The sequence below is a fragment of the Tympanuchus pallidicinctus genome, unplaced genomic scaffold (assembly GCF_026119805.1).
Source record: "Tympanuchus pallidicinctus isolate F22 unplaced genomic scaffold, pur_lepc_1.0 scaffold2, whole genome shotgun sequence".
NCBI classification, from domain to species: domain Eukaryota; kingdom Metazoa; phylum Chordata; class Aves; order Galliformes; family Phasianidae; genus Tympanuchus; species Tympanuchus pallidicinctus.
In genome coordinates, this window is record NW_026294721.1 from 25,872,394 (window position 1) to 25,896,965 (window position 24,572).

The window sequence follows — 24,572 nt, forward strand, 5'->3', positions numbered from 1 at the left end:
AGACCCCCTGAAGTTACAGAGTTGAAAAAAAAAAAAAAAAAAAAAGGAGCTGAGTTTTAGTCCTCCACATTTCAGGAGAGATATTTAATCCATATTTTGCTGAGGTGCATTAAGAAACTGCAACTCAGCTATACTCATCTGCAATCATCTGCACTTACAATGGATGTGGCCTGACCGTGTATCAGCTTGCTTATTCATACCTTCCTCTCTGCCACCTGAAGGGGTTTGAACCTGTGCCTTTCAGGATTAACACTGATTGAACTAGAGTTTTCCCACTAGAGATTTCCCATACGAAGACTAAGCTTGCATTAAACATGTAAAAGCCTGTGAGCTGTGAAGTGCCATCACCCATCTGTGTGCTATCCAATAGGTTGTGAGTCCAGTGAAGTGCAACTGGAACAGAGGTGACAGAGAGTTGTGAGCAATGTGTCCTGAGCTGCTTTATATATGTGGTACAGTGCAAGAAACAGTATGCTTGTCTGAATTATCTTGGATTGATACCATAACTGCTTGTCTACTCTGGAGTAACATCACTGCTGTCTCCTGTTCTGCTTTCTCCTTAGGACTGATGACTAAAAAGAAGGCTTACTAGCATTGTTAAAAAAGTCTACACCAGAAGAAAAAACATTTCCTAATTCAAAGTGAATAAAGATTTTCTGTTTTAGTATAAAGTCTATATTTCTCCCCAGACTCTTACTTTGCTTCATTCAAAATCCATTCCATTGCTGATTTGCTTTGATGGTTAAAAATTATAGTCTTCAAAGTCTTCAAGGTTGTGGGAAACTCTGAAAAAATCGTTGTGGGATGATTTTAGGTCAGGCATGAGAAGAACAGTGTGGGGAGAAAGATTTCACAATAGCATGTGCTACATTTAGCAGTTATCTGGGGGTAAAACAAAATACTGCATTGATACAGGACGATTTCCACCACAGTGTCACTCCCATACTTACAAGAAACGAATTTGAGAAATTTTGATTATCATATCTTTTCTACCCCTCTGAGTCAGAGCTTCATTCCTAGCCAGAGCACACAGCTGACATTCCCATGTGAAATCAATTTAAATCCTAAATGTTTTCTAGTATCCAGTGAATGAAACCAAATGCTGACATTTTATTTTGGCTAATCTTTTCATGTATTTCAGAACTCAGTGTAGCAGCACAGATGAAAACAGGCAAATTGTTTATGTAATCAATAAACATTTCTTATTGGAATCAAAAATAAAAGCTGAAACATTTCCTATTCACTTCTCTTGGAAACGTGTACAAATAGATGACAAATAAGTGGAGTTAGACTTTGCTAACAAAAATCATGGTTTAGTTTTTATCTAACTAAACAAGCCTTTAAGAATAAAAAGACAAACTCTGCAAACTAAATGAAGCTAACTCTCATTTTCCAGAAGTCTGCAGTGCAACTCTGTGGCTTGGTTGTATCCTTTAGCCAAAAATATCCAAGATAATTAATAGAATGTCTTTCCGTAGTGCAACAGGCCAATACATATTCAAGATTCATATGAAAGCAGAGACTGCCATTAACTAGTATTTTATACTGCAGTTTCTGGAATAAATCCTGTTTTTGATACTCATTGCTTTATTCACTGAGCTTTAAAGTGGGATATGTTCCCTTTGAATGAGATCCTCAATCATCATCTTTATGGTCATTTTCTTATTTCATGCTTGACTCTTCCTAGCCACAAAGCTGAAGTCATTTTTTCACAGAGAACAGAAGATGTGGGACAAAATTCTTTCCTAACTTCAAAACAGTCAACTATGGTTTTGAGGGCTACAAACCTGGACAGAATTCTGGTCAGACCTCTTCAGAGCAGGGAAACAAAGCAGCCATTCATGCCCCAGAAAGCCTTTTGTCCCACCACCAGGAAGAGACAGACAGACCATACGGACAAATGATGGAGGCATGATTTGAGCTTGCAAGCCAGCAGTAAAACTGTAAAAGTCAGTCAGGAAACCAGAAGCCTGCAGAAGGGAAATGGTTTGCACTGGTGTTACAGTAATTAGTGGAAACCCTGCGCTGCTCAGATGATCGGTGCAGATGATCTCTTCTGGCTTCTCTACTACAGCCAGAAAGGCAGTGCTTATAGGGAAGCAGTATTTGGCCACCAAACCTCAAACCAGTGCTGCAAGGAGGGGAACACCAACTCAGGAGTTTTTTTGTTTCTGGGTTCTTTTCTCACTAGTGTGGAAGACAGCTCAGACAGGACTTGCTATTGCGTTGGTGAACTGACCCTCTACTAGCTGAGTCTGTCCCTCAGAACATGCCTGTGGCACGCTGAGCTGCCAGAGCAGAGAAGAATAAATCATTTCAGAGGCAGTCTCTGTGGCCTGATGGAGAGGCTGATAAACAAATCCTGTTCCGTTCAGCAGTTTAGTGTGCAGACATACTTTTTGTATGCCTCAGGCTATGGGATGCATTGTTAATAATAACTTCAAAGTCCTCTATGGACATTTCAAGCCGTTGTCTGTTTGCATCCATTTCTTTGGTCATTTGGACACTTTTGAAGTGCTGGCCAGTGGTATGCCAGCAGTGCCAGCAATACAATCTATGCTATTGTTTCATGGCACTGCCACCATGTCCCAAATACTCCTGCCTCCTGTCTTGGCATATCAAGTGCATTTGTTTGTGTTTGTTTACTGAATCAAAAGTTCCCTCTGCTGCTTGGTGTGCCTTGGAAGAACATCTTTGGCAATAGTTTCTCTAATATAAGCACAGAATGCTTGCGTGCTAGACAACTGATTAATGGCTACTTTTGGGAGGTAGGGATTGTAATTATTAGTACTTTGTTTTGTATCTAATTACATCATCCTTTTCGCCTGGCAAATTATCTTTAAAATGGCTTATGAGGAGTCTCAAAGGGAAAGGAGTTATTTGTTTTGCTTATTTAAGAAAGAACATTTTTAAGCATAGACCATATAAAAAAAATCCTAGGTTCATCTGACCGGGCTTATAGCTGCCTGACAGAAGGTCTTATATTACACTACAAAATCCATTGTGAAGAGCTTTGCAACATATACTTCAAATATTTTAACTGTGAGGCAGAGTAATTGTGGATCAGCTTGCAGTGTAAACTTTACTTTGCATAACAGAGGTGCTAAGCAATATATTTACACAGACAACAATTAGAATGAAGAAAATGGCATGGAGAACAGAAAATTACATGGAGCTCCCTCATTATAACAAATACTGATCCTGACCCACTGGCAGCAGTAAGCCAGGGAAGGGAGGAGATATTTCCTTTGTACTTCTGACCAGATGCTTTAACATCTCAGTGGTGTTCATGTCCTGAGCATTTTTTTCCTACCTGTGTAGAGACGGATGTAGTTTCTTGGTCATTTAAAGCTGATATAAATGAGTTCTGGGACCAAAATGTTGCCTCCTTCCTCTGCTTTCCATCCCCACCTATGTACTCCCATTCCTGCCTTTGTTCTTCCACAGAAGTTCACAAGGCCACACAATGACTTGGATCAGGAATCACCAGGGCTGAAAACTAATCTGCTAACAAACAAATAAACAAAAAACCAAATCAACTCTGTCTCCAAAAACCTGCACCGTTTTTCAGTGAACTCATTTTCCTGCTCCAGCTCAGCACTTGGCAGCACAAACACTGCAGCAGCACAAAGGCAGGGATGGGAAGGATGCAGACTTGATTTACCACTCTTACTAATCTTCCAAGTCAATGACTCTAAAGAAGCACAACACATCGACTTTGGGGTGAGTTATAGGCCATTTCTTCACTTTCCTGCTCCTCCAGCTAATATTAGCCAAGAAAGCATGTGAATTTGCAACAGTAAAACTGCCCTGGATTATGTTTATCAGCTAAGATCTTTAACAACTTCTGCATATCTGTTCACTGGTAAAGCGATCTACTTAACCCCTCCACACTTAGATTTTATGCTGTTTTAGAAACACATCTTTCCTCTTTCTGTCTTGAAAAGTTTCTTGATGGACATAGAGATGTAAGATTCTCCTTTCTCTCCTCTCCTTATCTAACATCTCCACTCCTTTTGTTACAAAAGCTATCTCCGTATGACAATGGTATTAGAAAATAGTAGGATGTAATTCAAGAGATTGTCGTTGTGCTCCCCTTTTGCTTAAACATGCTTGATTAATATTTTTAATTAATCTGCATATCTATTCTTTTCTAGTTCATTTTATGTCCTCATACAAAAGTAGTCATTAAATTGTGCCATTCCCTCAAAAACCTGTAATTTTGTAATCTAATAGGTTTCTCAAAAGAGCCATACTCAAATAAAGCACAGAATACTGTATCTTACAGGGATGCCCACCATCATTACAGTATTTATTGTAGGTCTAACAAAATAAGTATCTGTTGATAATGTGAAAGCCTCTGTCTTAAAATACATAAATATAAGCCTCTTTGTTTCAGTCAACATCTTTCAAGATTAAGCAGCCTGATTTCATACCAGCTGCTTCTACTAGTATCTTCTCTCACCCGTAGAAGGGACCAGGAAGTGTCTTGGCTGCAGGTCAGGAGGATAGTGACTTACCTACACAACAACACAGGTGAACTGGTGTGCCATTTTCAGCTGCCAGATCTGGCCTTATCATCAAAGTTCATTCAGCAGAAATAACAATTTCTAATCTGTACTGAAGAGAGGAGTATACAAATACCCAGGCAGGCTGTTAGGAAGGGAAGTCTGAGGAAACATTAGGCAAGACTGGGTATTCTGACCAGTGGGCTGAAGTAGTTGGTACTTACTAAAGGAAATATTTTAAAGGAAAAGTCAAAATCTGGTTACGTGAAACAAAACAAGAGTAGCAGGAGTAACAAACGGGGGAAAATGCACAGCTGCATTTGCTGGATTATTTTTGAGCACACATTTGACAATCTGATAGAATTTTTAGTAACGTTTGGTGTGAAGTGTTCTAATTCTTCCTGGAATTATGAGGTACAACTCAACAGAGAATTAATAGTAGCATGATAGTAAAGATAAATATATATATATAAAGAAAGGAGTTCTTGAGACTAGAAATTGAGACCAGCACATCACTGAGGAAAACAGATAAATAAGACAGCCATAGTTGCAACAGGAAGAGTGGGTGGGTTTGAGAACAGGCATTTGGTAACTCAGAGATGTTGGATGCAAATGAAGAGAGACATCTCCACATTCTAGGGGGCAAACCTCATAAAGGGGAAACAGATGAGCCTTTGGAGGAGTGTCTCCGCCTCTCCACTGGGTAAAGGGCACTGAGAATACCAGCTTTGTAAGTTTACTGATTGAGCCTAAAGATGTGTGAGATGTAATATTACGCTGAAACTTATAACCTCTTATTTCTTCTATTTGTACAAAAATTATCAAATATAGTAAATGTTCAGATTCGCAGCTATGCATTGGCCATTTCTAGGCACCTCCAAAATCAGAAACATCTCTCAGTACCATTGTACAGATTTTTTGAAGTTTCAATATTCTTCACTTTTTTCTCCCCATAGCAATGATACAGGAAAGGCATCCTGCATTCTTTAAATAGGCTATTTAATTTATGAGCAATTCAATATGAACACTGTAGGTAGGTATGAGTTTTCTGATCAACTTCCAATTGATTATGTTATTAAATGTCTTTCAAAAATGCAGAAAGGCTTGAAGTAATAATAGAAAAAAGGACAGACAGTGGTGTCTACTAGTACTTCTCAAGCTGATCAGTGAGGCTGGGTGTGTGAGAGAATGCAGCTGCTAACTGACATTCAAGTGACTGCAAGGAAGGTGTGCCGGAGAGTGTCAGCAAGACCAAAAGGAAGTTGAGTGATGAAATGCAGAAACATGAGGGAAGGTGATAGCTGATTACAGTGTAAGCCTAATAGGGAGCTCTGTATCAGGGCAGAAATGTCACAGAAGAAACTGCAGTGAGTGTCTTCTGTTTTTTCAATCCCATGCATGAAGAATACAAACAGAAGATGTTTCAAAACAGCTTAAATGTTCAGCAACCTGACATAAAGAAATTCCCCTAAAGCACAGGTAAGGCCATTAATTATTCTCATAAAGCACTGTGAAAAATAAAATTATATTTTGTATGTCCTATGATGGTGTAGGTAGGGTGAGATCTGGTCAAAATAAGAGTGTGGTGGAAAGAGGATCTCCTCCTCATGAGGAGTGGCTAAAAGAGCTGGGATTTGTTTAGTCTGGAGAAGAGGAAGATCAGTGGTGACATTATTGTTCTTTACAACTACCTAAAGAGAGGTTGTGGTGAGTGGGGTTGACCTTTTCTCCTGTGTAACTAGCAATAGGTCTAAAGGAAATGGCTTCAAGTTGCACCAGGAGAGATTAAGTTTAGATATTAGGAAGTACTTCTCCCAGAGAGTGGTCAGGTACTGGAATTGGCTGTCCAGAGAGATAATGGAGTCATCAGCTCTGGGGGTGTTCAAGAAACATTCAGATGTTGTACTGAAGGACATGGTTTAGTGGAAGATAGTGGTGCTATGTGGACGGTTGGACTAGATGATCTTGAAGGTCTTTTCCAACCTTGTTGTTTCTATGATTCTGTGATTCCATACAGCAGAGGAGTGTGCTGGCATTTATTTCACATTAAGCAAACTTCAGCCTACACTACAGAAAACAATGGTATGACAGCTAAACACATGATCAGTATATGTTATGATTAGGATCAGCTTGTTTTCAGAGAAATATATTAAAAACTCTGGAAAACATTCAGATTTTCCAAGCAATAGTCTCTAGAAAACCACCATGAAGCACCCATTCTATCTACAGAAGGAGAATGCAGCTTTCTTTGAAAAAAAAAAAAAAAAAAAGAAATCAAGAATCAGGAATTATAAAGGGACTTATTAGTCTCTGTAGTCAGACCTTTTATGAAATATAGACCAAAACCTTATCCAGTGATTTCTGTATCAAGCCTACATTCCAGTAACTTGTTTAGACAGTAATTATGCACTCTCCTTTAGCAGATGGTGCGCTGCTGTGGAAGGCTTACTCACGTTCATCACTGGATATTCTGCTGACCCAAGGTAAAGATCTCTACCACATCGAAAAGGAGTTCTTCAGACTAGATTTTTCCTGACTGTTTACTATCTGGGACATCTATGATATAGATTTAAACCTGGTTCTCACTTTTCTAACCAAAACTGGAGTATGTTTGACTCTTAGCTGAAATACTAAGGGCACAATGGCATAGGCTGTTTTCATGTCAGTTCACCTTGAGCATTCATTCTGTCCTTTTAAAACCTTTCAAAAGCGTTTGATAAATCACTTTGAAAAGATCTTTTTTTTGAGTTGTTCTTTTCATAAGAATCCAAAATATTGAAAATTATGTCAGGCACTTGTAGTTTCTGTAACAAATAAAGATATTGAATATTTACTGTAGTTAAAAGGTTGATACTCATGCAAAATCTGTAATTTTTAAATTTTTTCTGACCATTTCAGAATATTTCAGACTACGTTTGTTCTTTCTGTAGTCATAGCCTGTTCTTTATTATATAGTACAATGGACAGAAAATGGAAAGAACTCCCATAAAATGTTGAGATTGTCTGAAGAAATCAAACCTTCTAAGAAGATGCTCTTCATGCAGTATGATCAAGAAGAAATTTTCTTTTATTTTCACTGCTTTATCTTGAATTTCCATTATCTGATTAGGCATGGCTGCAGGCTCTGAAGGCTATGAATTCTTTGATACATGAAAACTATGCTATGTTACAAACGTATTGGGAAGGGTGAAGGCTGGCCATTCACAAAGACCCAGGAAAATGTTACTTTCAGAAATTGTTTAAATCTACTAAAGCACAATTTTTATAAAATATCATGTTTTTATACAGGAAAGATTTAAAATGCAGAAGTGTTTTTGTCTTAGAAAATAAGAAGCTAACTAATTAAATCAGTTTGGCTCCCCATGCTTTGGTGTTTGTGCCTAGATCTCTTCCTTGTGTTTAGAAAAAACTGTCTATGAAACAGTCATTTACAATCCCAGAGGTATGGAATTTTTTTTTTTCTTGTTGAGGAATGTGACATTCTTTGCAAAGTAGAAACAAATGGTGCAGATTCATCTGCTTAATAAGGACTGCTTAATGAAGGGAGTCTGAGAATGTTGCAAATGCCCTTGCATTTTAGAAATATATTTTTAGAGCAAGCTGAGAGGTGCTTGATGTGTTTTGTTGTGCGACATTGGTAGTGTGATGGTATCATGATGTGGTCTAGGTTAATTCTAAACTTGGAATTCTTTTGGTTTGTTTTCCGCATTCATTTTCTTCCTTCCTCAGCGAAGCTATTTCCTTCCAAATGGTGTTTAAATTGGTATAGACTAGCCAGAGCACAGTCTGGGCTGGTTATCAGCAGGCCTCACAACTGGAACGAGTGTCTCTAGATTTCCTTATCCACCCCCCAGCAGTTACTGTCATCAAAGCAACTGATCCTAGGACACAGATGAATAGTTGCTCTTAGAATAGAAGTCTGCAGCAAGGTCAATGGTGTTCAAAACAATCTGACCAACAGCAGGAAATTCCCTCCAAGATTGCTAAATCTTGTTTACAAGAGATGTCTTTCTGCAGGATATACCCGACCCAACACTCTGCTAAGAATGTCATGTGACATAGCACATTTTCATGGGGAGTCTCAGAAAGCAGATAGGATGAAGTCCTGGCAAAATTCCCACTTCCTTCAGTGCAACAGGGTTTCACACAAACTTTCATTAGAGAAAGGGAAAAAAAAAATCAGTATTGAAAATCAGTCCTGTCAGGTGTTGTCAAGGCTGGCAGATGTACAGGAGCAGAAGTTGGCTTACAGAGCTTCCTTTCATGAGAATGGGTTGTAGTTAAACCATACTGGACAGACAGATATAAAATAATTCTGAACGAAACTATCTGGGAATAATATTCCCCAGAGAAGTGTGGGTTAGAGTGAGTGAGGGCTAGAGCATTGGAACAGCCACATGCTTTCGTAGGAAGGCCAGCACAATAGTTAATCACTTGTTTCTTGTTGGAAAGAAATTACTTATTCACAAGTTATGAGATCAAGAAACCTGGAGGACATCCCTGTTAAAAACCTTCTAGAAATAATTATGTTTCAGAAAATCATTATTTGGTCATGACTATTTTGCAAATAAAAACAAAGGCAAAAATCAACAGATGATTTATCATTTTTATATATCCACTCTATACTATGTACTGGCAATAATTTTCATCTACTAAAAAAAATTAATTATGTTTCAAGAAACAATAAATAAAGCCTTTTATTTTTTATGCATTCCGTATGTACAATCATATTTTATCTCTCCAAAATCCAATCAATAATTCTGAATTCCCACGGCTCAGTTAAGTCACCAACACTTTTCATGTTCTCAAGAGTCATTGAAATGCCTAGCAGAAAGAACTGACGAGTATGCTCTGTTTATAACCACCAACATACACTTTAGCAAGTCATAAATGCTTGACACAATTTACTCATTGCCTGAACTTTTAAAGGTCTAGCTATTCACATCCATTTAGTGTAGGTGTAATAGCTCTGGATGTTAGTGTGACAGTGTGGGTAAGAAGTTATATAATGTCTGAAAGTCTATTAAACGAAACATAATCAAATTCTTCTCTGCCATAACCACTGCATATTCTCAATGTTTGGTTTATGTCCTCAGCAAAAATCTGTAAGAATTATCCTTTATCTTAAGGGATAAGCACAATGAATCAAATGGCAAGAGGACCACAGGTGATGGACTGCTAAACTGACACTTTTTCTCAACTCTCTCAAAACATACATGCAATCACCAAATTCATAAATAATGGCTTAGGATTCTCATTAGATTTGATTCTTGTTTTGCAACTATATCAGTAACATAAGAAGAAAGAAAATCTCCAAAACAGGAGTTACCAAGCTGTGCCATAAGTACAAACACTGGAACGCAAACTCTTTAGAGTAATATTCAAGTTCTACCCCAGACATCTTGCACATGCACACATCTTTTTGCATAAGTGGCTCTGCAGTATGGTTTTAGGAAAAATCAACTTGGTGGCATTTGAAAAGTCATACTCTATCATGAACATGTGGCTTTCTTTTTATTTGGAATAACAAGAGACATAAGATAGTATTTATACATTACAGACTGCATCTAATAGAGTAGTTGTGACTTGCCAAAGGTCAGTCTGATTTCACCCTTTTTGTTTCTAATTTCTGATTACATTGCTCTCCAGCACACACTGCTAATGTGTCATGGAGACTAAATTGCATAAAAAACGATGATATCAAAAGCCTCATGACAAGAATGTCTTCCTGTTTGTTAGCCTAAGGACAAAATGTCCATTAGTGCCATTTTATAAGTTTAAATAAAAATGATCATTTTTGAAAAAAATTGTAGATTACAGATTGTAGATTATGGATTTAATGAAGTATTCATTATATTTCTGAAAAGAAACAGCTTGGGTGAAACAGATTGTTAAGTGCATAGTTTCAACATATACATGACCAACTGACTTCATCTCATGCCTTCTGTTTCTGGCCTGATTCTGCCAACAAATTTAATTTCACTCTGATCAGCGCTTACGTGTAGGGCATGCTCAAATTTATTTGTAGGACAAGTTTTGTGCTTGTAAGGAATTACTCTAGATTCTGTATTCAGATGCACATAGTCCAGCCCCTTCTGTACTCATTAAAAGACAGACATAAAATGAGTTGCAGTTAGAGTCACTGCTTGCAAAATGTAAGCTTTCATACTTGTAGTTTCAATTCTTGAATTGTATTGTGAAGAATAAATACTGTAAGAGTTACAGTTTTCCTTTAGGAATGTCTTTGATTGTTATTTCTGTCTTCTTTCTGGAAGGAAAATTCAACTTGATGTATACACAATCATTCTGCTAACCATAGTCAGCACTAATCGAATGATTGTAACTTCCTTGAATGTGTGAAACAATGCATATATGAACAAAAAAGAGCAAAATAAAGAAATGAGCATTCTTCATGCATCTATTTCCCTTGAACATTTTAATAAGTGTTTATGCTGTTTCTAGACTGTTACTAGGTTGTACTAATGGCATGCAATATGTAACATTTGCTATTGGTCAAAAGCCCTTAGCTTGTCTTGTGACTTTGTAACTTAATTGAATGACCTGACCTTCATAAATAAGAAGGAATAAGGATATCTTTCAAACAAGGATAGGGTGGAGAACACTTTAGGGAATGATATGGACAAGAGGAAACAAGGAGACCTATTTAAAGTCACTGCTTGTCCTCTTTAGCTGAAGAAATATATTAGGTTACAAATAGAAACACTAGAATTAAAATTATCTGTTTTCCTTCCTGAGTAGAAAGAAAGGTTTCTTGATGTGTTTTACATAGAGATTTATTTTTCTCAAGATATGGAGATTTCTCCTGTATTGTCAGAAATAAGTGCCTTTTTTTTTTTTTTTTTTTTTTTTTTTTTTTTTTTTGTGAGTGCTGCAATTATTCAGAAATAAATACACTGCAAAACCTGTCTGTGAGTTCCTGGAGCAGTGTTGACTCAGAGATGGGCAGCATTTTGCCATCCTGTACATACTGCTGAATCCACCAGTTGGACTGCAGTGGGCACTGGGTGAAACCAACATCAGGAACATATGTGCAGTGCTATGTAAAAATATGTAGCACTTTTCACTGCATTTACTTTACTGCCTCAGTTCTGCATACCAGATGGGAGGTGAGGAAGGAGTTCAAAGGACTCTTGTTATTGTCCTCTCAGGCACAGTTATGCTTGATGCATTGCAATCTGAGCTACTCTCTCATTTCCCATCACTGCTCATTACAAACAGAAGTGGTCTTGCAGTTCTGATGGGCTACTCAGTCACAGGCGTGCAGCCACTTTCATTACTAAGAGATTTGCCCACAGAATATCTTCTGGTATCTTGCTTACCAATCAGCCTACTACCTTGTGTCAGTCTGTGTTAATGGCATATGGGCAGTAAGTGCTGAGGCAAAGATTCCTCCTGTGCCTGAAACATCTGCCCGCTCTTGTTCCTTCCTATTGATACCCACGGGACTGCTGTATCTATCTAGGCAGATACACGAGACTCTGATTTCTTAGCTTTTCAAAACTTCTTTCTCCTTGCATCTGGGTGCACATGCACAGAAGCCATCTTAATGCAAGTAATGTATTAACATAGGAGTTGTCTTGAGTAAAGACCAAAATACCACATTTAAAGGGAAAAAAAATATATTGCAAAATACAATGCAGAAAAATATACATACAAGAGTAGGAATCATGCTAGATAGGCACATTAGAGTTTTAATTCAGTACCATAATGTTTTTCCTATCTGAAAAACAAAAAAACAAAAAACCAAAATTTTTTTTTTTTTAAAGAACACTATTTTTTGAAAAAAAAAAAAATCAGTATTTAAATTGGATGTCTTGACTCCAGACAGCAGAAATCAATTATTTGGTCCCAGCTAACGATGATCTCGCAAAATGATGATTTTATTTATTTTTTTTTTAACTGCACAAAAATTATGACCTTCTTCATAATTTAGTTTTCTTTTTTAAAAGTAAGAGAAAAGCTACTGTTGTAATAGCAGATCCACTCCTAGTCTTGTTTGCAGTTGGGCATAGTTGTGAAACACACCAGCTTTTGGTGTTATTTTGAAGAAAAGTTAACCCTAGCACGGTGCTATCTGATCTTTTTATTTACATCTAGTATAGACAGATAAGGAGCATTCCATCTCTCAACATCCTGGTTAAACTTAAACACAGTTTATATCAATCAGACTGGTAACTGCATATTAAAAAACCTTTAAATGTTTTTAGATAAAGGTTGAAACTGAAGTCAGTGTGTATTAGAAAAATAATAGTAGCAAAAAGCTTTGTTGTTGTTAACTAGAAAGTTTAATCATACATTCGATATAAAGAAAACAGATGTGCAGACACTGCTCAAGGAAGTGAGCACAGGGCACCTTTGATCTGCTGCTTTCTGCTGCTCACTCACAAAGGACAGTTGCTTCCATTAATGAGGCTTTTCTACTTTATTAGGTTCACTGATTTCATGTGCCCAGAGCAGGAGGGAAATAGCACTGCTCTGTAAGAAACCACTTTGATATCTTGTAAATAGAGCCGTAAAGCACTCATGTCGCTTAATGCTATAAGTACAGCACATTTGTAAATAGCTGTTATGAATGCCAGTGGTATTTAAAGCCTGTGAATGGTGAGAAGGAACAAAGGTAATGAGTTGTTTGATGAGCTGATGTTTGTTTATCTGTAAGGAATGAACTCAGGTGAAATAAGAAAGAAAGAATTCTTCTGAATGAGTCCAGGTTCATCAGAACCACTCTACAGAAAACTAAGTATAATTGTACCTAAGTGAGAATGATTTCTGGTATACATTTAAATAATCATAAAAAATCAGAAAACATGGTTAAAGAAGTCAGGAGGTGCCTATATACTCCTACTACACTTACGAGATCAGCGTAGTATGTATTTAGCTCATCTGGTTATACAATTCAAAAACTATACTGTTTGCACATAGTGTCTCATAATTGTGACAGTCCATAAAAAATGTTTTTTGGAGAAAAAGTGCCTAACTCCTGATAATTTTAAAATCCAGAAAGATGCTTGTAGAGTTTTAAAGGCCAGTTTCTCATGTGTGTTATTTACTGTAGCATCTGGTAAGAATCTATGAACAGGTGCACCAAAACCAAGTAGAATAAAATTAATTTGCATTTCTGTTTGCCTAATTTGTTAGCTACAGCTGAAATACTGTATCTAGATTCTCAGTTTTATTGTTAATTCAGAACTGTTAATTGTTATTTTTAATTGGTAATTGTTACTGTTAAGAATTTAAAAAGTGAGCTCTTTTCATTGTCCTCCAATAAATGCCACACTTTACCACTTTGTTAAAGTGCCTTGCATACCTGTGCATGCAATTTTCAGTTTCTCCCTTTAATTTCTCTCTATATTCCTAAATACGTATACAGTTTGTGCATTTCTTTATTTACCTGCAGTGACATTTCAATTTGCTATAATTTCTCTAACACAGCAGAAATGTCTAAAGCATGCCTTCAGTTCAAATTAATTCACAAATGGCAAAGAGGATATATAACTCAAAAAACTGATCTTGAATCTCCAGGAAGTTTATTGTATTGCTACATAACAGAATTCAGACCTGATCTTTAATGCTGCTCCACCTTTTTATGTAAGGTTGTTTCCCATCCTTAATTTCTCATCTTTACTCATACCCATTAGAATTGAGTGTACACGTTTGGGTCTAAGACATTCAGTGCTCCACTCATGTTGAGTTTGTGGGGTAACCTGGAAAACCCCACCTTCAAAAAGATGTAGGCCAAAAAATCAGAGCTAAGTTTGTTGCGGTGCTTGCTGCTAGCTTGGCTAGGGCAGGCTTTGCAGTTGCTCTCTCTTCTTGAAAGCAGACACCCTGTTCAAAGAGTGGTGGTTAGCAGCATGTCCTTGCCCACTGTTACCACTGCAGAACTTGATACCACCTTGGGCAAGGTGGTTTCTAGAGCAGCATGGAGTTTTACTGCTGTTTATACCATTCCACTGAAGTTAAAGGGACTTCAAATGAGCTGAATCTTACCAAGGCACTGTTAAAAGACTCAACTGTAAGTGAGAATAATGTCAGAAACCTTTTATTATCATGTACTCACACATATATATGTAGATATAAAATGAAAATTTTCTCAGAATCAGCTTGTGAACTGTCACTGACTAAGGACTGAGTTAGAGAGAGGTGTTAAGAAAATTTCCTCTACCCCCATCCGAGACCATGCTCAGATACTGTGTGCCTTCACTGGGAGCTGGAAGAACTATCCTGGGACAACATTACTGCACATGCATGTTACTGAAAAGCAGGAAGAAAGAAGATCCTGCTTTTCTGGAAAGGTCAGCTTGATGTTAGCTTTAGGAGGTCAAAACTGCTGGCTGCAGAGATTTTTCTTCTCTGCCTTTTCATGGACAGTTGCATATCAAAGTTGAGATTGTTTTTTCTGTGCACATACACAGATTACTGGAACAGCAGCAGAAAAACACATGGAGCTTCAAACTTTCTATTTTTTATTCTGAAACAGACGAGGAGAACTTCTCATGTATTTCCTAATGTTATCGGATCTCTACTTATGAATATTTGGTGCAACTCCACTAAAATGAATGATGCTCTCTTTGCTGAAAATTTCAGTTTGTTCAGTACAGGCTATGGCATGTGCCAGACTGCGTGTGAGAGAAAATGAAAAATATTTTGGAGTAAGACTCTCTTCAACACCCAATACAATATATTAGGATACTTGGTGTTCTCACCCTCAGTTCAATTGTGAATTATACTAATATCTCCTTATTTTTGAAGAAAATTCTAATATGATTGAAATTTTTGTCTTGTTTATGAAAAAGCTGTTTTAAATCATATTTTCTGCCTACTATAATTCTGCACTTTCAGGCACTCATTGTCCTATATCCATAAAATCGCTGCCTTGATATAACGTATCAGGCCTTTGGATAGAAAAAAATGCATCTTGTAAACAAAATTAACACTGAAAAGAGAGGGAAAAAAAGTGGGAATACTTTCTGGATAAAAATTAGTTTCAGAACACTGCTTTAGTTTTGTCAGAAGTAAGGTTTATAGGATTACTTCTATCTCTCTAAGACCATAGTTTTTTGAGAGGTTGCAAACACTTCATGAGAATTGTTTTGAAAAGTTTTGGTTAAATGCAAGAGTTTATCTTACTCGGGCAGATGAGACCCAGTTTCAGTGTAGGAATTTTATTTCCTTTATCCTTCTTCTGAGAGAGTTCTTGGTCTTATGTTATTCATCTGGCTTCCTTCACAAAGCTGTGCTGGGGCACCTTCCCACTAAAGCATCAAGGTTGTGCCACAGCCCAGCAGTTTTTCATGCTGTCAGAGGACTTTTAATGCACAGTAAGAGACAGCTGATGGCAATTAACAACCTGAAATTTGCAAATACAGTTTTATGGGATTTCCTGTAGAAGTGTTCACAAGACTTCTTGCTTTCTGCTTCAATAGCAAGTGCTCTAAAGTGTGTTTTCATTCTGCTTTTAAATTAATCATATGCCAGTGTTCACACAAATGCACAGAGAATGACAACAAATCCACATGGACACATTGTTTCTGTTGCCTAATGCATGGGGGAAGCCAAAAACCAGCTCTGATGGTGATTTACAAATGCAGAAAGAATTGAAACAGAAGATAAAAATACTCACTTATTGGGTGTAAAATGTAGGCTGTTCTTCAAGAACCGAAGTAAATTTGTTCTGGTTTCATGAAATAATTCCTGGTCATTTTTCATTTGTTTGCTTGCTTTCCTATTTTCCTGAATAATATATTATTATGGTACTCCATGCTTCTTACTAAGTGTTTAAGATGAAATCAGCAGATACACATTCTATCCTAATCTGCTTTGAAAATTCAGGAAAATATCAGTGGAAACTCTGGTATATTCCCACAGGCAGTTAGACAGATATTCCTCCTTCCTTTTGTTCCTATCCAAGCCTTTTTAATTCAATGAACTGTGACCAGTAAAAAGGTAAGAGAAAAATAAATAGTAGAGAAGTATAAGATGTACAGTATACCCATGGAAATACAACACATTAAATACCATTGTTGCTAGCATTTTTACAAAGATAATTTGCTTAAAAATACTTTTTTTCAATATAGATTTTCCTGCTGATAATTCCTATGTCTTGCTTATAACACATTGTACAGTGTAAAATATTTCTCCTATTTAGGAAAAAAGTGATCTTCACTCATTGCTGTGAATCCTCTTTCCTCAAATAAGTCCTCATCCACAGCACTGTCACTGCATTAAAGACGCATTAGAGGGTGCTCAGCACCTGTTCCAGGCACTGCATGAACACATGGCTATTGCCAGTCCTTGTCTTGAATAAATTTGTGCCAAATACTGTGAATAGACTGCTGGCAGAAAACAAAAATGATAGGAATGAAATGGTGTGAAGCACTGAGGACAAAAGGAGCAATGGAGTGAGTGATCTTAAATGCAAGGGGCAGAGAAGAGTTAAATCCCTGTGGAGATTTCCCCAGGTGGTGGATACTGAAACCTCATGTTTGAAATTACATCTTGCTGTGGTAGCTCCAAAGAAATGGAACCAGATGTGATCATCATTACCCATCAGGCCACCATGGCAAGCTAATTTTGCCAAATAGCCCAAATATACACAAAGCTGTAATGACCTTTAATTCCTAACAGCTTCAGTAGGTCTTATTAAAAGCAGTCATGGGCTCAGGGATCAGAAACTACCAGTTTCAACTTTCAAATGGGCTGTCTAAGGATGCTAACCCTGGTGACATTAAAATATAAGATAAATAGGTATTATAAATAGTACTAATTAAAATATGGAAGGAGACTACAAACTTATGAAAAGAGAATTAAAGCTTCTTGTTAATCATTTTTACTTTTTATAGTCCAAGGAACAAACGATAAGGAGATTGTTGTTATTTCTGTTTTTAAACACACAGATCTGATGGAGTGATAGTGAGAACAATATAGGAATTCAGATGATGGGATACCAGGAAAAGAATTCGATTTTATGGTCACCCGTAAACTTCACAGTGACAGTTCTGTGCAAGGATACAAGTTACCAAGCTTCTTATGTAGGCTTGTTGAATTATTTCTATTTGTGGTTGTTGCACAGACTGAGAAATGTGGACTATCTTTTTATTGACCTCTAAAATCTCATGAAAATGCCTGTCTTGTTCATATTATGCTGGACAACATTCTTTCCTTAGTGAAGTTATTACTGCGTTCACATCAGCAAAATTCTTTGCTTCTAGTAGGACATGAGCTATTTAAATTTGCTGCAATTAAAAACTATTTCCATTTGAGATCATCTAATTGTATTACTTCATGTCCAGTAGATGTTACAAAATAATTTGAACATTTTCTATGCTAATTTCAAGTTAACAGTATCTATTATTAAAGGAAAAAAGTCAAGATGGTTAATTTCTAATCTCTCTTTTTTTCTCAGTTTCACTGGTTGTCCACCATTTCAGCTGTTTTGCCTATCTGTTTGTCAAAGAAAAAAAGATCTTCAGATGATTATATCATCCATGGTTAGCATCAATAAGGTTAACACATCATGAAACAGAACCATGCATATACTTTGTGACACTTCTAAATTTCTTACAGGTACTGAAGACATTTACTTTTGTAATGAGAGAGAGAAGATATTTAATGTTTTACTATGACCAAGAGTTTAAAGCGCATAGATGACAAAATATGGCAATAAGAAATGGAACAAATTTTACCAAGTACATTCAAAGAAATCAAATTGGAAAGTGACTTCAAGTTCTCTTTAAACTGCCATGAATGGGAAATAAGCCAAAGAGTCTGTGTTTCCATAATACTTGTGCTGATGCCAATGATAAATATTTGTGCAGTCCTGCTTGAAATAGCTGAGTGCTTGCTTGAGGGTCCCAGCTGACCACAGAAAATTTTATCTTCAAAATACTTGAAAAAATCACATTAAAGAAGCCATTACTGGTGTATGAAGATTCAGAAAACAAACATCTGAACTCTATAAATAAAAATCAAATATACAGATTTATCAAAAAATGTGCAAGTCATTTAGTGAGTTTTTAGGACATTTAAAATGCAAAAGGGTACAGTTGATTATAATAATCTTTCTGGCATTAGAAAAGGAACCATGGTTGTTCCATTAAATCTCAGATGCAAAAAGATGAACTTGCAGTCCACCAATGAAGAGCTCTCAGTGGACTCTGGACTGACATCCAAACTAAATCTAAAGGGAAAGGAAGAAGCATCAGTAGATCCTTAAAAATTCCAACAACAGGATTACTTTTGCTTAATAATGCTTCTTATCGCGTTCACTTCAACTCATTTTTGAAACCAAAAGTCTGATCAACAGTGCATACATATACTTGTGTAAGTTTATTGTATGTAATATATATTATATATGACAACATATATTACACTGAGAAAAAAAAATCACACAGAAAAATCATCTTCCATTTCTTAACTGATACAACTTTAAGAAAAATCTCTGATGTTAGCTACAAGACTGAATGTCAGGATCTTATCAATAGTGTAAATCTCATTAGGTTCTTAGGTTTCTAAAATATGTGGTGTATAGCTGTATGTCACCAGCACTTTCATATTAAAGATCTAGAATGTGTGATTCTGTGTGAATGTCAATCCGAACATTCAGCAAATTTTTAAAGCACAAAAACAAACAAGTTCATCAATGTAAATGCCTGATTGCAATCTAGTTCCTTCTGGTTCTGCAGAAAAAGAGATATTTAGGAACAAGTTTGCAGTTTTTCCTCTTCAGCTCTGTTGGACGAATCTCAATTACTGCTTTACTGGTCAAAAGCAGCAGGAGATAAAATAGTGTTCTGCCTGACATCTGCAACTGCCTCAGAATCTCTGTCAGAGGCTTCTTTACTGGAACCAGAATACTTTCAGTTGAGTCTGTTCTCTATTCCTTTCCACAAGATCACTTAAAATTCTTCATTTTTTTTATTTTTTTTTTCAACTTACTGATTACTCTTCAACAACTTAGTTGAGGATAAAATAAACCGCTCCCTGTCACCGTGCTCAGGAAAAAAAGATGTTTTTATTTGTGCTGAAAAACATCATGCTACCTAATCACTTTAGTACATGCTGATGTATGCCAGGACTCACTGGGGTGCAACTCTGGTGCTCAACAGAAACCAGAAATATTTACTGAACTACTGATCAGCAGCAACATTGTGGCAGATGAATCTCACATGTTTGAAGCTTTAATTTATCATCTTTTAATGAAAAAATTCAGGATGAACAGAAGGAGGCATGGCTTGAGCTGTTATATCATGGCAAACACAATGTACCAGGAAGCTGTGTGCATGTCTGAGGGGCAAAATGTTTGACAAATTATAGATATTCAGAGTAAACAAAGACTGAGGCCAGGCTTCATTTGTAAATATTTCACACTTATGTCTCTGTCCCCTCTGAACAATGACTGCAAAGATGTGCAAATAGCACTGCATGGCACAGGTGTGTATAAGAAAACATGTCAAGTAAAAATGATGACTGGAGCAAAACTCCTTGACCTAGCCTTTCAAAGTGAAACTCTCTTTTACAAATATCAAGGATTCAGTTGCCCTGAAGAACATCAGATTAATGAAGCAAGTAAAAGCCAACAGGAGTACATCCTACATTTAATGTTATACAAAGTATACACTGGATTACAGAAATTTCCACTTTCCTCCATCCTACTGACCAGAGTTGATTCAATGCCTGCAGATTTTCTGCTGTGATTGGCAGCAACATGCAATGGTATGTGCCAAACCCTTCTTGTCTGTGGCTTACCAAGGCAGGCCGGTTGTTACTTCAGCTTGGGTGGCAGGTACTTTGCCTTCTTAGGGTGGCTGCCAATGTTCAGCTTCAGAGCATCAAGTAGCAAGAATAATATGTCACAAACTGTGAAAGGGTGCTGTGACGTTTTGACATGAGCTTCTCAGATACAGACTAGAAGGCTTTTGAAGCACTCTCTGAATGAAAGAGATAACTTAAGCTAAACATATGGAGTATGGTGTTGGTTCTCTTACCTCTGCCAAATGAAGCTGCCTAGGTACCCGATAGAGACTTTAAAAAGTGAAAACACAGGAGAAACACAGAATGTAGACTTTCCTTAGTCTCTATACATTTTCACTGGGTAAGTTCCCTCAAAGGAATGTGCAAAACTCTCATCCCTTCCTGTCAGAAACTACAAAATATAAAATGCTCTAGTTTATATTACATTTCTGTTCAAAAGCTTCAACTGTGAATAGGCTCTATTCGATTATCATGCAGGAGAACATGAAATGCCACTAAAGTCAAAGTTAAGGAGTGGGGAAGTAGGATGAACTCAGAAAAGTCATCTCTTGCAGCCTTTATGCACATTTGGTAACAACTTTGTAACACATTACTTTGCAAATTCCTTCTCAGATCTTACTACCAAACAGTGCTACACTAGTATTTTTTTCTAACTAACTGACTGGCTAGCTGCTTTCCATGACTTACTTTGTTCATTCCTTCTTGGATGTTTGATTTAACATTTGGAAGTAGAATCTGCCTAAACATTCCTCTCCCATTATTTTTACTAGAAGCCTTTGTGTAAGACTGACACAAATATGTGCACACTGAGCATGCTCAAACACAGCCATAATTCAAAAAATAAGCTATACTTGCTAAATTAACTTTTCACACTCTGGAGATACTGACAACAACAAGCAGCCTCTAGGAGATGTTTGCTGTGTAAGGAGAATTTGGCCCATTTTGTCCGTCTGCTATTCCTACCAGAGCCCAGGTCAAAATAACTTGGGTACTGCTGGAGGAACTTGAGGTCTGGCAAGTTCTCTGCCTGTGCTGATCTGAGTAACCATGGCATGTGTAATGCAAATAGTAAATACTTTTGTATAGGTTCTGAATTTATCTCCTCCAGCTGAGCCCTAGCACTGATTGTTTTACAGTTATAATTCCTTCAAAACGGGACTTTCTTGATCTCATTTTCTCACACACTGCTGAACATGCTGCAAAGTTGAATGCATAATAGTGTCAACCAATGTACTTTGATATGTCTCTCCCTTTCACCCCTTCCACCAGACTTGAACCATGCAGCTACATAAAATGCAAAATGCATGTTGAGACACAGGCTTAAAAATCTGACTCAGCCTCTTAATGAGATGTGAACTATCAGGGAAACTGTTCTGCCAGCAAGAAGACTGTTTTCAGTCGGAAACTTTCAACTGAAAATTGTTGAAATTCTTAAAGATGGAATTCTATCATATAAAATTAGCAAACATATAAAACATTTATTGCCATAGAGATGCTATACAGATGGCTAGATGTGTACTTTTTTTCTGTACTCTGTTTATTGCCAACATTTCCTTAAAAGAAGTATTCAGCTATTTTCTACAAGGCAACCTACACTGTAACTGGGCTCCCCCCTGTGTCTACTGCAATAGTGGCATTCCTTCAGAGTAATAAATATTCTCTACATGGCAATTAGGTCTAGGCATGATTGTAAATGTAAAGTTCAGGAGCTTGTTGTTAATATTATCTTATGTTCTTATTTCCTGTTGTCTTTAGCTTAATATGTTTACTGCTAAAATGGAACATAATTAGCAAATCATATAGATCATTTTTTACTGAAAATAGCAACTCGGCAAAATGTTTCCTAATGCCTGGGGCTGACCTTCCCACAGGCTGCATATCCTGGAACAGCACATGGTAATAAGAGAAATCAGTTACCTTGGGTCTCTGCCAAGCACTAATTTCATTTCTCTGGCTGCTCCCCTCCTTTCTAGCTCTTCTCCCTGCTCTCCCCCCAGTAACGCTCACATATGTGAGTTGGAGTCAAGAAGTTGCAGTTGGTAAACAAAACAAAGACAAAGCTGCTAAGAAGTTAATGAAAACATCAGTAAGTCATAGCATCTGGATCTCATCATCCCCCTCTGACGTCAGAAAGATGTCCAGATGCTAACAGAACTGGAGCAGTTGAAATACTTTTTGAGCAAGGCTCTTCCAAACAGTCAGATGCAAAGCAGTTCAGCACTTTCAGCAGTTTTTAAGGAACATTTAAAGTATAATGATCTTTCAGATGTGTGAAACGTCTGCTTTGTGCTGAAATAAGATAGAGTTTGGGGTGCTGTGTCTGGGACTCAGAAGCCTCCACTTCTGGGAGTTGGAGAGCAGGCGGCTGCTTGGTCATCTGTCACCAGAAGATACTTCTAGCAGGGACACAGTGCTCATCACACAGCACACAACGTTTAACAGAAGAGCTTAAACTATCCACAATGATGAATTATGGAACTGGACCCTGAGAGAGCAGGTCATAATTTTCATCTTTCTCACTCATTTTTAATCCCTGTCTGACAATCTATACCTCATGCAAGCCTTGCACGCTGAAAGGTATAAATGATGAGCTTGGTCACCTAACAGGTGGCTGCCAGGTGTACTGCTTTTTGCTTTCCCCTCATGTTCAAGCAGACTGCTGACATTTTCCACATTTGGATACTCCCCTGCTTACAGAGAAATATTGCTGCTCAGTTCCTCTCAGACATGTTTTGTGGGCTGCTAAGGCTGTGTTCCCTGTTCCTTGGTCAGTGCTTATAGAGAAACCACTTGGAGTTCCTGAGAAAGTAGTAAGGTTATTTCTAAAAATTTCTAATTGCTGAAGTATCCTGGGACTGAATTCCTCCCTTACACATCCCTAACATCTCAGGCACAGAACAGGATACAGAGTTTCTGGCTGTTCACAGCAGTCCTACAAATGGCTAAGATGACTGTGGAAAAACAGAATGTTGAGAAAGGCTGTATTTCCACAATCCCCTCCAGCTGTTGCAACTTGAATGCATGAGGATTTTGTAGCAACCACTTTCACAATAAGCTTAGGGTACTGTATACTTCTAATTGTAAACTTGGACAAAATAGTGCCATTGTTGCATTCTGATTCCAGAAATGACAGTGGAACTCCATGAAATAAATGTTTTAAGTGTCACTAATGGAAATGAAATGTGGAAGTAAAAAAAAATCTTTCTGATTTCCCGGTCCACCACTACTGTAACTGAGTGCTGCCATAAGGAAATGTCCATTAAAAATACAAAACAATAGACAAATGTATGCTATGTATGAAGGTTATTATTTCAGATTATATATCCATGTCTTCATTTGAAAGATGTAAAGAATCTTAAATCACCTCAATGGAATTGATATTTTCTCGGAAAGTTGCTTATACTATAAGCTTGTTAAATAATTCCACAAATAACAACAAAGATTTTGAGTACAATCAAAATGAGGAAATTTTACCATGATAAAAATTATTTAACCATTTAATCAGAATAAATGATTGCTGTTTTGCACCGTGTATGTTATGCCTGCTTTACTATACAAATGACTTGTATATAACTGCTGTATGTTTACTTTCTGTAAATTACAGCTTATTTACAAGAAATCACATCAGTATTCAATCATAGCCTATTTCATGGCGAGTGGCTGTTTTGAATATTTATATGATAGCCTGAAAGAAACATCAGACCTACAGGTAGTTATCTCCAGATTAGGCATTAGTCTTTTCCTAAAAATGTTCAAATAGCCAAAATATCTTATCTAAGGCTATATATCAAGTGGTCTCAGGTTTTGCAGTGTATAAATCATCTACAAATTTATTTCACCTACACACATTGTAAATCAGTTTCTCCATTCTTAGAAGAAAACAAACACTTAAGGCAGTAATTTGTCTCCTCTATGAGTATCAATTTTACGGATACATGAAATTTTTCTTCAGTCTGGGGCTTTAATAGCTTCCCTCAGATGAACTCTCTTTTATTTATTTCCTTTTCATCCTATATACACCTGTACATCTATATATCTATTTCTATATAGCTGTGAACATGTATATATAAATATGTATATAAGCCTGGAAGTATAAGCCATAGCTGGGAGTTGTTTAAGAATGAGGAATTTCTATTCTCATAGATTTTGCAACCCAGAAAAGGGCATATTTTAAGGTATCATAGTTAACATGAAAGTATAAATGAAAGCAGTAAGTACAGAAATACTCTTAATGAAGAACAAATTATGCAATTGAGAGAAACAGAAGATAGTGTTTTAGGTGATCCCAAT

General features: G+C 37.0%; 1 protein-coding gene and 1 long non-coding RNA gene across 5 annotated transcripts in view; one reads left to right on the top strand and one right to left on the bottom strand.

Moving 5' to 3' along the window:
• DLC1 (DLC1 Rho GTPase activating protein) overlaps nucleotides 1-24,572 on the bottom strand; it is a 214,035-nt gene that overhangs the window by 66,731 nt on the left and 122,732 nt on the right. The window lies entirely within an intron of this gene.
• Nucleotides 3,481-11,227, top strand: LOC128080328 (uncharacterized). Its single transcript, XR_008206609.1, has 3 exons — nucleotides 3,481-3,723; nucleotides 6,932-6,991; nucleotides 7,464-11,227. It is a non-coding gene; the product is annotated as an uncharacterized LOC128080328 (long non-coding RNA).